The following is a 12,954-nucleotide window of genomic DNA, read 5'->3' as shown; positions in this document are numbered from 1 at the left end:
CATCATACTCACGCAGCTGCGATGGCAGAGTGGTTAAGGCACTGGACTTAAAATCCAATGGGGTTTCCCCGCGTAGGTTCGAATCCTGCTTGCAGCGTCATGAGATTTTGCATGAACACCATTTGGTTTAGTTAAGTAAATGTTCACTTCTCATAACGCAATCCTCATCAAGTCACCGAGTTAAATGGCAAAAACTCAAACTAGATGTAAACATTGAAACAATTTCCACACCTAGGATGTGTTTTAGAGAGCAGGTGGCTCGGAAGGGTTCGTAGTGTGGACCTGTCCTGCCTGATCTAGACAAGTCATGAAAAGAGTCCTTTTTTTTATGAAGCGTGTCTTGTTTAAGCTTTTGGACTCTTTCTGAGTACACTTAAGGGCCCGTTGCCACCGCCGTAATATAGGGAAACGAGGATAGAAATGTGCAGTGATTGATTACCGCTCATCGGTGCCCTGTCACTCACTTTGAGTGATGCGTATTGCTATTTTTATTAATTGTATGATAGCATGCAAAATAAGTGAGGACAACAGGACACTGCTGGTACGTGCCCCGTCCTTCTGTTACTTTATTATTTATGTCTCGGCCTGACGTGAGTAGTGCATGGCTCGTATACGACAACTGTGACATCATACTCAAGCAGCTGCCATGGCCGAGTGGTTAAGGCGTTGGACTTGAAATCCAATGGGATTTCCCCACGTAGGTTCGAATCCTGCTTGCAGCGTCATGAGATTTTGCATGAACACCATTTGGTTTAGTTAAGGAAATGTTCACTTCTCGTTACGCAATCCTCATCAAGTCACGGAGTTAAATGGCAAAAACTCAAACTAGATGTAAACATTGAAACAATTTCCACACCTAGGAAGTGTTTTAGAGAGCAGGTGGCTCGGAAGGGTTCGTAGTGTGGACCTGTCCTGCCTGATCTAGACAAGTCATGAAAAGAGTACTTTTTTTTATGAAGCGTGTCTTGTTTAAGCTTTTGGACTCTTTCTGAGTACATTTAAGGGCCCGTTGCCACCGCCGTAATATAGGGAAACGAGGATAGAAATGTGCAGTGATTGATTACCGCTCATCGGTGCCCTGTCACTCACTTTGAGTGATACGTATTGCTATTTTTATTAATTGTATGATAGCATGCAAAATAAGTGAGGACAACAGGACACTGCTGGTACGTGCCCCGTCCTTCTGTTACTTTATTATTTATGTCTCGGCCTGACGTGAATAGTGCATGGCTCGTATACGACAACTGTGACATCATACTCAAGCAGCTGCCATGGCCGAGTGGTTAAGGCGTTGGACTTGAAATCCAATGGGATTTCCCCGCGTAGGTTCGAATCCTGCTTGCAGCGTCATGAGATTTTGCATGAACACCATTTGGTTTAGTTAAGTAAATGTTTACTTCTTGTTACGCAATCCTCATCAAGTCACAGAGTTAAACGGCAAAAACTCAAACTAGATGTAAACATTGAAACAATTTCCACACCTAGGAAGTGTTTTAGAGAGCAGGTGGCTCGGAAGGGTTTGTAGTCTGGACCTATCCTGCCTGATCTAGACAAGTTACGAAAAGAGTAATTTTTTTTTTGAAGCGTGTCTTGTTTAGGCTTTTGGACTCTTTCTGAGTACACTTAAGGGCCCGTTGCCACCGCCGTAATATATGGAAACGAGGGTAGAAATGTGAAGTGATTGATTACCGCTCATCTGTGCCCTGTCACTCACTTTGAGTGATGCATATTGCTATTTTTATTAATTGTATAAAAGTATGCGTAATAAGTGAGGACAACAGGGCACTGCTGGTACGTGCCCCGTCCTTCCGTTACTTTATTTTTTAGGTCTCGGCCTGACATGAGTAGCGCATGGCTCGTATACGACAACAGTGACATCATACTCATGCAGCTGCGATGGCCGTGTGGTTAAGGCGTTGGACATGAAATCCAATGGGGTTTCACCGCGTAGGTTTGAATCCTGCTTGCAGCATCTTGAGATTTTGCATGAACACCATTTGGTTTAGTTAAGTAAATGTTCACTTCTCGTTACGCAATCCTCATCAAGTCACAGAGTTAAACGGCAAAAACTCAAACTAGATGTAAACATTGAGACAATTTCCACACCCAGGAAGTGTTTTAGAGAGCAGGTGGCTCGGAAGGGTTCGTATTCTGGACCTGTCCTTCCTGATCTAGACAAGTCATGAAAAGAGTACTTTTTTTTATGAAGCGTGTCTTGCTTAAGCTTTTGGACTCTTTCTGAGTACACTTAAGGGCCCGTTGCCACCGCCGTAATATAGGGAAATGAGGATAAAAATGTGCATCGATTGATTACCGCTCATCTGTGCCCTGTCACTCACTTTGAGTGATGCGTATTGCTATTTTTATTAATTGTATGAAAGCATGCAAAATTAGTGAGGACAACAGGGCACTGCTGGTACGTGCTGTGAGAAGTTGGCCTGATATGTAGTGTTTCCAATTCTGGAACCACTTGGTATCAGTCCAAACAAACCCCAAAGATGTCAGGTTGTAAGTCAACCTTGTTAGACAAGCTATCCTAGTGGTAGCATGGACTAAGCAGCCTTAAAGGCTTAACTTAAGAGGTCGTGTTAAGCGAGCTGTTTTACCACATACAATCCTGTAATCAAATGAAAGGACACCACACAAGTATATATTATAAAAATATATGTATTTATTTCTAAATTACTCCCCAGTACTCTTTATGAGGAAAGGGGCACAAGCGTTAAATCAAAAGCACTGTTAAACATATAAAGTTGCACAATTATGGATGAGGGCGGGTGGCCACTCAGACCATATACTAAAAAAGTGGTATAAGTAACACTTATCGAACAATGGTTAGGCCTAGGGCCTAGAGATTCGCTGGGAGCAGTCAGGACTAGCAATGATGAAGTCGGGAGTAGCCCACAGGAGACGGGTGCAGCACGGAAAGTGCGGCGCGCACCAATGCACTGTCAATGGTGCGTAAAAGTCAGTTAAAGTGAATTAAAAGATACTTTCGCTGAGCCTAGGAACACAAAACTTTAGACACAGACCCTAGAGGTGTGTACCAGTGTGGGAACACCGGCGTTGCAATGTTACCTCACCCACAGGCCGTGGGTGCACAGGGTCGAAGTGGCGTCGGGTTCTGACACGCAGGTTCTTGGTGCTTGAAGCTGTTGCAGCTGCAGGCGCTGTGAAGCAGAAGTGTCCGGTGCGATCCAAGGGTGGATCGAAGTAGAAAAGTACCTGAAAGCAGAGGGGACAGAGTCTGGGTCACTCAGCAGTGACCAGGGTGGAACCAGGACGGAACCAGGCAATGTCGGGCGCAATCAGGTGGTTGTCGATAGGCTTCTCTCCGCTGTCACGTGGGCTCTGGGGCATCTGCGACGTCCAGGAGCAGGTCACGATCTGTCCCACGTAGGCTCTCGCCGTCAGCACCGTCGGCTTCAAGATTGCAGCAAACAGCACTTGGCAAAAGCAATCCACGCGGAACCGGGAGATTGCTTATCACTCGAACCAGGAGGGTCAGAGTGGGGGCTCCTTTTCACAGGAGCTGGTGCAGATCTGGAGCAACCAGAAAAGCGAGTCGTATTTCAAGTTTCGTCGGCACAGGGGCCACAAGCCAGCTGGCAAGTGACCGGGCCAACGCGTCGAGCCCACACAAGCAGAAGGGCCCCACGCAGCACTCGTCGAGTGTGGAGGGGTGAGCTTTGGTGCAAGTGGAGCTCGGGGCTGGGGCTTCTCAAACCCCAGTGCACAGCTTCGAGGATCACTCGTGGGCTGCACGGTCAGCGTCTTGTGGCCTTTTCAAGATGGCGTGCCCCACACTTCCGGTCGCCTCCACGGGTCTCAGCTCTGCAGGGACTGTGGATCGGGCAGGTAGAAGGCAGGCAAGCTTGATCTCGTCGATCTCTGTCGCTCGAGTTCCGGCGGGAACTGCAACAAAGCAAGGGTCGAGGGCTGGATGGTGCCTGTTTGCACAGGGTGGTCACTCCTTGACCACAAGGGAGATTCTTCAGTCTTCTCACGTCGTGTAGAAAGTCGAAGGGTCCAGAATTCGTTTCTTATGTTTCTTCAGGATGATCTGAGTTGCATTGGCACTGCTCCCCCTCTTATTCGAATCTGGGGGGTTGGACATCCTGCTAGGTCCCCTCCTATGGGTGGGACCCAGGAAGGGGGTGGTTACACCCCTCTCCTTTGATCCTGGCCGCGCTGGGACAGGGGCTGGGAGGCCCCAGAACCGGTTTGGCCGGATTATGCAAGGGGCAGCCTTGTGCTCCCCAGGCAGTGTCTGGTTTCTTTGAAACCTCCCTACTCCAATCCACTATCTCCTGTCTGGGGTGGTTTGACACCGCCCTGCGACAGGAAACTCTTTGTCCAGGCCTCCTCTGCCCGGTTTCGGTCAGCAGCAGGAGGCCAGACCCGTGTCTGTGGCAGGGGCATCCATTTTGTGGATCTGAGGCTCATTTTAAATCAACCGCGTTTCAGTAAAGTAACATGTCTTCTCCCTCTAGAAGGGTGGAATGCTACCCCCGTCGCCAGAACTGGCGAGGGGGTAGTATTCCAATTCGTATGACACCTTACACGACATGTTTTGATAAAGCCAAACCAAAGTTGCTATATAACCGCGAGGATTATAAGGCGCTTAAGAGTATATGGTATGGCATTATCCCGGATCAGCTTAGGGAGTTGTTCCCGACAGCTGCAGACAGGCTCAGCTCATGCCAGAGCACCATCTCACATAAAACCACGCACTCTGCCTCCAGGATTGATGAGGCCTTCCATAGGAGTGGCTTACAGGCTATATATGTGTCCAGATATAGGTTTAGATATAGGTATACTATATCTAAGCAAGGGGTGATTACACCCACTTGCCCCAGCTGAGTGATCAGCCAGTTGTGTCAATTTAAGAACCAACCAGGGGTGGCAAAAGCTATGCTTCAGCCCCTGGTAGGCCTTGGTGGCACCTATGCCCTGAGCACCTATAGTGCATGGTACAGGGGCTGACAAGGAGTCCATTTCCAATTGTGGTATGTACCTATAGCACATGTATTATAAATTTAGAGAGAGAACAGCAGGCTGGGGGTCTGATTAGCAGGCCCACAGCCTCAGTAAGTCGAAAACCAGTGAAGCAAAAAGCAAAAATTGGGGTGACCATAGGATAGCAGACCCTACTCTCCTACACGTGCCCCGTCCTTCTGTTACTTTATTTTTTATGTCTCGGCCTGACGTGAGTAGTGAATGGCTCGTATACGACAACTGTGACATCATACTCACGCAGCTGCGATGGCCGAGTGGTTAAGGCGCTGGACTTAAAATCCAATGGGGTTTCCCCGCGTAGGTTCGAATCCTGCTTGCAGCGTCATGAGATTTTGCATGAACACCATTTGGTTTAGTTAAGTAAATGTTCACTTCTCATTACGCAATCCTCATCAAGTCACAGAGTTAAACGGCAAAAACTCAAACTAGATGTAAACATTGAGACAATTTCCACACCCAGGAAGTGTTTTAGAGAGCAGGTGGCTCGGAAGGGTTTGTAGTCTGGACCTGTCCTGCATGATCTAGACAAGTCACGAAAAGAGTCTTTATCTTTTTTTATGAAGCGTGTCTTGTTTAGGCTTTTGGACTCTTTCTTAGTACACTTAAGGGCCCGTTACCACCGCCGTAATATAGGGAAAAGAGGGTAGAAATGCGCAGTGATTGATTACCGCTCATCTGTGCCCTGTCACTCACTTTGAGTGATGCTTGTTGCTAATTTTATTAATTGTATGAAAGCATTCAAAATAAGTGGGGGATACAGGGCACTGCTGGTACGTGCCCCGGCCTGCCGTTACTTTAATTTTTAGGTCTCGGCCTGACGTGAGCAGCGTATGGCTCGTATACGACAACAGTGACATCATACTCATGCAGCTGCGATGGCTGAGTGGTTAAGGCGTTGGACTCGAAATCCAATCTGGTTTCCCTGCGCAGGTTCGAATCCTGCTTGCATCGTAGTGTGATTTTGCATGAACACCATTTGGTTTAGTTAAGTAAATGTTCACTTCTCGTTACACAATCCTCATCAAGTCACAGTGTTAAATGGAAAAAACTCAAACTAGACGTACACATTGAGACAATTTCCACACCCAGGAAGTGTTTTAGAGAGCTGGTGGCTCGGAAGGGTTTATAGTCTGGACCTGTCCTGCCTGATCTAGACAAGTCATGAAAAGAGTACTTTTTTTTTATGAAGCATGTCTTGTTTAGGCTTTTGGACTCTTTCTTAGTACACTTAAGGGCCCGTTACCACCGCCGTAATATAGGGAAAAGTGGGTAGAAACATGCAGTGATTGATTACCACTCATCTGTGCCCTTTCACTCACTTTGAGTGATGCATGTTGCTATTTTTATTAATTGTATGAAAGCATGCAAAATAAGTGAGGACAACAGGGCACTGCTGGTACGTGCCCCGTCCTTCTGTTACTTTATTATTTATGTCTCGGCCTGACGTGAGTAGTGCATGGCTCGTATACGACAACTGTGACATCATACTCAAGCAGCTGCCATGGCCGAGTGGTTAAGGCGTTGGACTTGAAATCCAATGGGATTTCCCCGCGTAGGTTCGAATCCTGCTTGCAGCGTCATGAGATTTTGCATGAACACCATTTGGTTTAGTTAAGGAAATGTTCACTTCTCGTTACGCAATCCTCATCAAGTCACAGAGTTAAATGGCAAAAACTCAAACTAGATGTAAACATTGAAACAATTTCCACACCTAGGAAGTGTTTTAGAGAGCAGGTGGCTCGAAAGGGTTCGTAGTTTGGACCTGTCCTGCCTGATCTAGACAAGTCATGAAAAGAGTACTTTTTTTTATGAAGCGTGTCTTGTTTAAGCTTTTGGACTCTTTCTGAGTACACTTAAGGGCCCGTTGCCACCGCCGTAATATAGGGAAACGAGGATAGAAATGTGCAGTGATTGATTACCGCTCATCGGTGCCCTGTCACTCACTTTGAGTGATGCGTATTGCTATTTTTATTAATTGTATGATAGCATGCAAAATAAGTGAGGACAACAGGACACTGCTGGTACGTGCCCCGTCCTTCTGTTACTTTATTATTTATGTCTCGGCCTGACGTGTGTAGTGCATGGCTCGTATACGACAACTGTGACATCATACTCAAGCAGCTGCCATGGCCGAGTGGTTAAGGCGTTGGACTTGAAATCCAATGGGATTTCCCCGCGTAGGTTCGAATCCTGCTTGCAGCGTCATGAGATTTTGCATGAACACCATTTGGTTTAGTTAAGTAAATGTTCACTTCTCGTTACGCAATCCTCATCAAGTCACAGAGTTAAACGGCAAAAACTCAAACTAGATGTAAACATTGAAACAATTTCCACACCTAGGAAGTGTTTTAGAGAGCAGGTGGCTCGGAAGGGTTTGTAGTCTGGACCTATCCTGCCTGATCTAGACAAGTTACGAAATGAGTAATTTTTTTTTTATGAAGCGTGTCTTGTTTAGGCTTTTGGACTCTTTCTGAGTACACTTAAGGGCCCGTTGCCACCGCCGTAATATATGGAAACGAGGGTAGAAATGTGCAGTGATTGATTACCGCTCATCTGTGCCCTGTCACTCATTTTGAGTGATGCATATTGCTATTTTTATTAATTGTATAAAAGTATGCGAAATAAGTGAGGACAACAGGGCACTGCTGGTATGTGCCCCGTCCTTCCGTTACTTTATTTTTTAGGTCTCGACCTGACATGAGTACCGCATGGCTCGTATACGACAACAGTGACATCATACTCACGCAGCTGCGATGGCCGCGTGGTTAAGGCGTTGGACATGAAATCCAATGGGGTTTCCCCACGTAGGTTCGAATCCTGCTTACAGCAGCATGAGATTTTGCATGAACACCATTTGGTTAAGTTAAGTAAATGTTCACTTCTCATTACGCAATCCTCATCAAGTCACAGAGTTAAACTGCAAAAACTCAAACTAGATGTAAACATTGAGACAATTTCCACACCCTGGAAGTGTTTTAGAGAGCTGGTGGCTCGGAAGGGTTCGTAGTCTGGACCTGTCCTGCCTGATCTAGACAAGTCATGAAAAGAGTACTTTTTTTATGAAGCGTGTCTTGTTTAAGCTTTTTGACTCTTTCTGAGTACACTTAAGGGCCGGTTGCCACCGCCGTAATATAGGGAAACGAGGATAGAAATGTGCAGTGATTGATTACCGCTCATCTGTGCCCTGTCACTCACTTTGAGTGATGCGTATTGCTATTTTTATTAATTTCATGAAAGCATGCAAAATAAGTGAGGACAACAGGGCACTGCTGGTACGTGCCCCGTCCTTCTGTTACTTTATTTTTTATGTCTCGGCCTGACGTGAGTAGTGCATGGCTCCTATACGACAACTGTGACATCATACTCACGCAGCTGCGATGGCAGAGTGGTTAAGGCGCTGGACTTAAAATCCAATGGGGTTTCCCCGCGTAGGTTCGAATCCTGCTTGCAGCGTCATGAGATTTTGCATGAACACCATTTGGTTTAGTTAAGTAAATGTTCACTTCTCATTACGCAATCCTCATCAAGTCACCGAGTTAAATGGTAAAAACTCAAACTAGATGTAAACATTGAAACAATTTCCACACCTAGGATGTGTTTTAGAGAGCAGGTGGCTCGGAAGGGTTCGTAGTGTGGACCTGTCCTGCCTGATCTAGACAAGTCATGAAAAGAGTCCTTTTTTTTATGAAGCGTGTCTTGTTTAAGCTTTTGGACTCTTTCTGAGTACACTTAAGGGCCCGTTGCCACCGCCGTAATATAGGGAAACGAGGATAGAAATGTGCAGTGATTGATTACCGCTCATAGGTGCCCTGTCACTCACTTTGAGTGATGCGTATTGCTATTTTTATTAATTGTATGATAGCATGCAAAATAAGTGAGGACAACAGGACACTGCTGGTACGTGCCCCGTCCTTCTGTTACTTTATTATTTATGTCTCGGCCTGACGTGAGTAGTGCATGGCTCGTATACGACAACTGTGACATCATACTCAAGCAGCTGCCATGGCCGAGTGGTTAAGGCGTTGGACTTGAAATCCAATGGGATTTCCCCGCGTAGGTTCGAATCCTGCTTGCAGCGTCATGAGATTTTGCATGAACACCATTTGGTTTAGTTAAGTAAATGTTTACTTCTTGTTACGCAATCCTCATCAAGTCACAGAGTTAAACGGCAAAAACTCAAACTAGATGTAAACATTGAAACAATTTCCACACCTAGGAAGTGTTTTAGAGAGCAGGTGGCTCGGAAGGGTTTGTAATCTGGACCTATCCTGCCTGATATAGACAAGTTACGAAATGAGTAATTTTTTTTTTATGAAGCGTGTCTTGTTTAGGCTTTTGGACTCTTTCTGAGTACACTTAGGGGCCCGTTGCCACCGCCGTAATATATGGAAACGAGGGTAGAAATGTGCAGTGATTGATTACCGCTCATCTGTGCCCTGTCACTCATTTTGAGTGATGCATATTGCTATTTTTATTAATTGTATAAAAGTATGCGAAATAAGTGAGGACAACAGGGCACTGCTGGTATGTGCCCCGTCCTTCCGTTACTTTATTTTTTAGGTCTCGACCTGACATGAGTAGCGCATGGCTCGTATACGACAACAGTGACATCGTACTCACGCAGCTGCGATGGCCGAGTGGTTAAGGCGTTGGACTTGAAATCCAATGGGGTTTCCCTACGTAGGTTTGAATCCTGCTTGCAGCGGCATGAGATTTTGCATGAACACCATTTGGTTTAGTTAAGTAAATGTTCACTTCTCATTACGCAATCCTCATCAAGTCACAGAGTTAAACTGCAAAAACTCAAACTAGATGTAAACATTGAGACAATTTCCACACTCAGGAAGTGTTTTAGAGAGCAGGTGGCTCGGAAGGGTTCATAGTCTGGACCTGTCCTGCCTGATCTAGACAAGTCATGAAAAGAGTACTTTTTTTTATGAAGCGTGTCTTGTTTAAGCTTTTGGACTCTTTTTGAGTACATTTAAGGGCCCGTTGCCACCGCCGTAATATAGGGAAACGAGGATAGAAATGTGCAGTGATTGATTACCGCTCATCGGTGCCCTGTCACTCACTTTGAGTGATGCGTATTGCTATTTTTATTAATTGTATGAAAGCATGCAAAATAAGTGAGGACAACAGGGCACTGCTGGTACGTGCCCCGTCCTTCTGTTACTTTATTTTTTATGTCTCGACCTGACGTGAGTAGTGCATGGCTCGTATACGACAACTGTGACATCATACTCACGCAGCTGCGATGGCCGAGTGGTTAAGGCGTTGGACTTGAAATCCAATGGGGTTTCCCCGCGTAGGTTCGAATCCTGCTTGCAGCGTCATGAGATTTTGCATGAACACCATTTGGTTTAGTTAAGTAAATGTTCACTTCTTGTTACGCAATCCTCATCAAGTCACAGAGTTAAACGGCAAAAACTCAAACTAGATATAAACATTGAGACAATTTCCACACCCAGGAAGTATTTTAGAGAGCAGGTGCCTCGGAAGGGTTCGTAGTCTGGACCTGTCCTGCATGATCTAGACAAGTCACGAAAAGAGTAATTATTATTTTTATAAAGCGTGTCTTGTTTAGGCTTTTGGACTCTTTCTTAGTACACTTAAGGGCCCATTATCTCCGCCGTAATATAGGGAAAAGAGGGTAGAAATGCGCAATGATTGATTACCACTCATCTGTGCCCTTTCACTCACTTTGAGTGATGCATGTTGCTATTTTTATTAATTGTATGAAAGCATGCAAAATAAGTGAGGACAACAGGGCACTGCTGGTACGTGCCCCGTCCTTCTGTTACTTTATTTTTTGGTCTCGGCCTGACATGAGCAGAGCATGGCTCGTATACGACAACAGTGACATCATACTCATGCAGCTGCGATGGCCGAGTGGTTAAGGGGTTGGAATCGAACTCCAATGGGGTTTCCCTGCGCAGGTTCGAATCCTGCTTGCAGCGTAGTGTGATTTTGCATAAACACCATTTGGTTTAGTTAAGGAAATGTTCACTTCTCGTTACGCAATCCTCATCAAGTCACAGAGTTATATGGCAAAAACTCAAACTAGATGTAAACATTGAAACAATTTCCACACCTAGGAAGTGTTTTAGAGAGCAGGTGGCTCGGAAGGGTTTGTAGTCTGGACCTATCCTGCCTGATCTAGACAAGTTACGAAATGAGTAATTTTTTTTATGAAGCGTGTCTTGTTTAGGCTTTTGGACTCTTTCTGAGTACACTTAAGGGCCCGTTGCCACTGCCGTAATATATGGAAACGAGGGTAGAAATGTGCAGTGATTGATTACCGCTGATCTGTGCCCTGTCACTCATTTTGAGTGATGCATATTGCTATTTTTATTAATTGTATGAAAGTATGCGAAATAAGTGAGGACAACAGGGTACTGCTGGTATGTGCCCCGTCCTTCCGTTACTTTATTTTTTAGGTCTCGACCTGACATGAGTAGCGCATGGCTCGTATACGACAACAGTGACATCATACTCACGCAGCTGAGATGGCCGAGTGGTTAAGGCGTTAGACTTGAAATCCAATGGGGTTTCCCCGCGTAGGTTTGAATCCTGCTTGCAGCGTCATGAGATTTTGCATGAACACCATTTGGTTTAGTTAAGTAAATGTTCACTTCTTGTTACGCAATCCTCATCAAGTCACAGAGTTAAACGGCAAAAACTCAAACTAGATATAAACATTGAGACAATTTCTACACCCAGGAAGTATTTTAAAGAGCAGGTGCCTCGGAAGGGTTCGTAGTCTGGACCTGTCCTACATGATCTAGACAAGTCACGAAAAGAGTAATTATTTTTTTTATGAAGCGTGTCTTGTTTAGGCTTTTGGACTCTTTCTTAGTACACTTAAGGGCCCGTTACCATCACCGTAATATAGGGAAAAGGGGGTAGAAATGCGCAGTGATTGATTACCGCTCATCTGTGCCCTGTCACTCACTTTGAGTGATGCTTGTTGCTATTTTTATTAATTGTATGAAAGCATTCAAAATAAGTGGGGGATACAGGGCACTGCTGGTACGTGCCCCGTCCTGCTGTTACTTTAATTTTTAGGTCTCGGCCTGACGTGAGCAGCGTATGGCTCGTATACGACAACAGTGACATCATACTCATGCAGCTGCGATGGCCGAGTGGTTAAGGCGTTGGACTCGAAATCCAATGGGGTTTCCCTGCGCAGGTTCGAATCCTGCTTGCAGCTCAGTGTGATTTTGCATGAACACCATTTGGTTTAGTTAAGTAAATGTTCACTTCTCGTTACGCAATCCTCATCAAGTCACAGAGTTAAATGGAAAAAACTCAAACTAGATGTAAACATTGAGACAATTTCCACACCCAGGAAGTGTTTTAGAGAGCTGGTGGCTCGGAAGGGTTTGTAGTCTGGACCTGTCCTGCCTGATCTAGACAAGTCATGAAAAGAGTACTTTTTTTTATGAAGCATGTCTTGTTTAGGCTTTTGGACTATTTCTTAGTACACTTAAGGGCCCGTTACCACCGCCGTAATATAGGGAAAAGTGGGCAGAAACATGCAGTGATTGATTACCACTCATCTGTGCCCTTTCACTCACTTTGAGTGATGCATGTTGCTATTTTTATTAATTGTATGAAAGCATGCAAAATAAGTGAGGACAACAGGGCACTGCTGGTACGTGCCCCGTCCTTCTGTTACTTTATTTTTTATGTCTCGGCCTGACGTGAGTAGTGCATGGCTCGTATACGACAACTGTGACATCATACTCACGCAGCTGCGATGGCCGAGTGGTTAAGGCGTTGGACTTGAAATCCAATGGGGTTTCCCCGCGTAGGTTCGAATTCTGCTTGCAGCGTCATGAGATTTTGCATGAACACCATTTGGTTTAGTTAAGTAAATGTTTACTTCTTGTTACGCAATCCTCATCAAGTCACAGAGTTAAACGGCAAAAACTC

General features: G+C 45.3%; 8 non-coding genes across 8 annotated transcripts; all 8 read left to right on the top strand.

The window, feature by feature from the left end:
- Nucleotides 1-15: 15 nt before the first annotated feature.
- Nucleotides 16-97, top strand: TRNAL-UAA (transfer RNA leucine (anticodon UAA)). Its single transcript has one exon. It is a non-coding gene; the product is annotated as a tRNA-Leu (tRNA).
- Nucleotides 98-5,259: 5,162 nt separating this feature from the next.
- Nucleotides 5,260-5,341, top strand: TRNAL-UAA (transfer RNA leucine (anticodon UAA)). Its single transcript has one exon. It is a non-coding gene; the product is annotated as a tRNA-Leu (tRNA).
- A 3,049-nt stretch (nt 5,342-8,390) lies between these two features.
- Nucleotides 8,391-8,472, top strand: TRNAL-UAA (transfer RNA leucine (anticodon UAA)). The gene has a single exon. It is a non-coding gene; the product is annotated as a tRNA-Leu (tRNA).
- A 1,170-nt stretch (nt 8,473-9,642) lies between these two features.
- Nucleotides 9,643-9,724, top strand: TRNAS-UGA (transfer RNA serine (anticodon UGA)). The gene has a single exon. It is a non-coding gene; the product is annotated as a tRNA-Ser (tRNA).
- Nucleotides 9,725-10,267: 543 nt separating this feature from the next.
- On the top strand, nt 10,268-10,349 carry TRNAS-UGA (transfer RNA serine (anticodon UGA)). Its single transcript has one exon. It is a non-coding gene; the product is annotated as a tRNA-Ser (tRNA).
- Nucleotides 10,350-10,894: 545 nt separating this feature from the next.
- On the top strand, nt 10,895-10,976 carry TRNAS-CGA (transfer RNA serine (anticodon CGA)). Its single transcript has one exon. It is a non-coding gene; the product is annotated as a tRNA-Ser (tRNA).
- A 1,171-nt stretch (nt 10,977-12,147) lies between these two features.
- Nucleotides 12,148-12,229, top strand: TRNAS-CGA (transfer RNA serine (anticodon CGA)). The gene has a single exon. It is a non-coding gene; the product is annotated as a tRNA-Ser (tRNA).
- Nucleotides 12,230-12,772: 543 nt separating this feature from the next.
- Nucleotides 12,773-12,854, top strand: TRNAS-UGA (transfer RNA serine (anticodon UGA)). Its single transcript has one exon. It is a non-coding gene; the product is annotated as a tRNA-Ser (tRNA).
- The last annotated feature ends 100 nt before the right edge of the window (nt 12,855-12,954 follow it).

This window comes from Lissotriton vulgaris, chromosome 11 (genome assembly GCF_964263255.1).
Source record: "Lissotriton vulgaris chromosome 11, aLisVul1.2, whole genome shotgun sequence".
Lineage (NCBI taxonomy): Eukaryota > Metazoa > Chordata > Amphibia > Caudata > Salamandridae > Lissotriton > Lissotriton vulgaris.
This window is presented reverse-complemented; position numbering and strand designations above follow the sequence as displayed.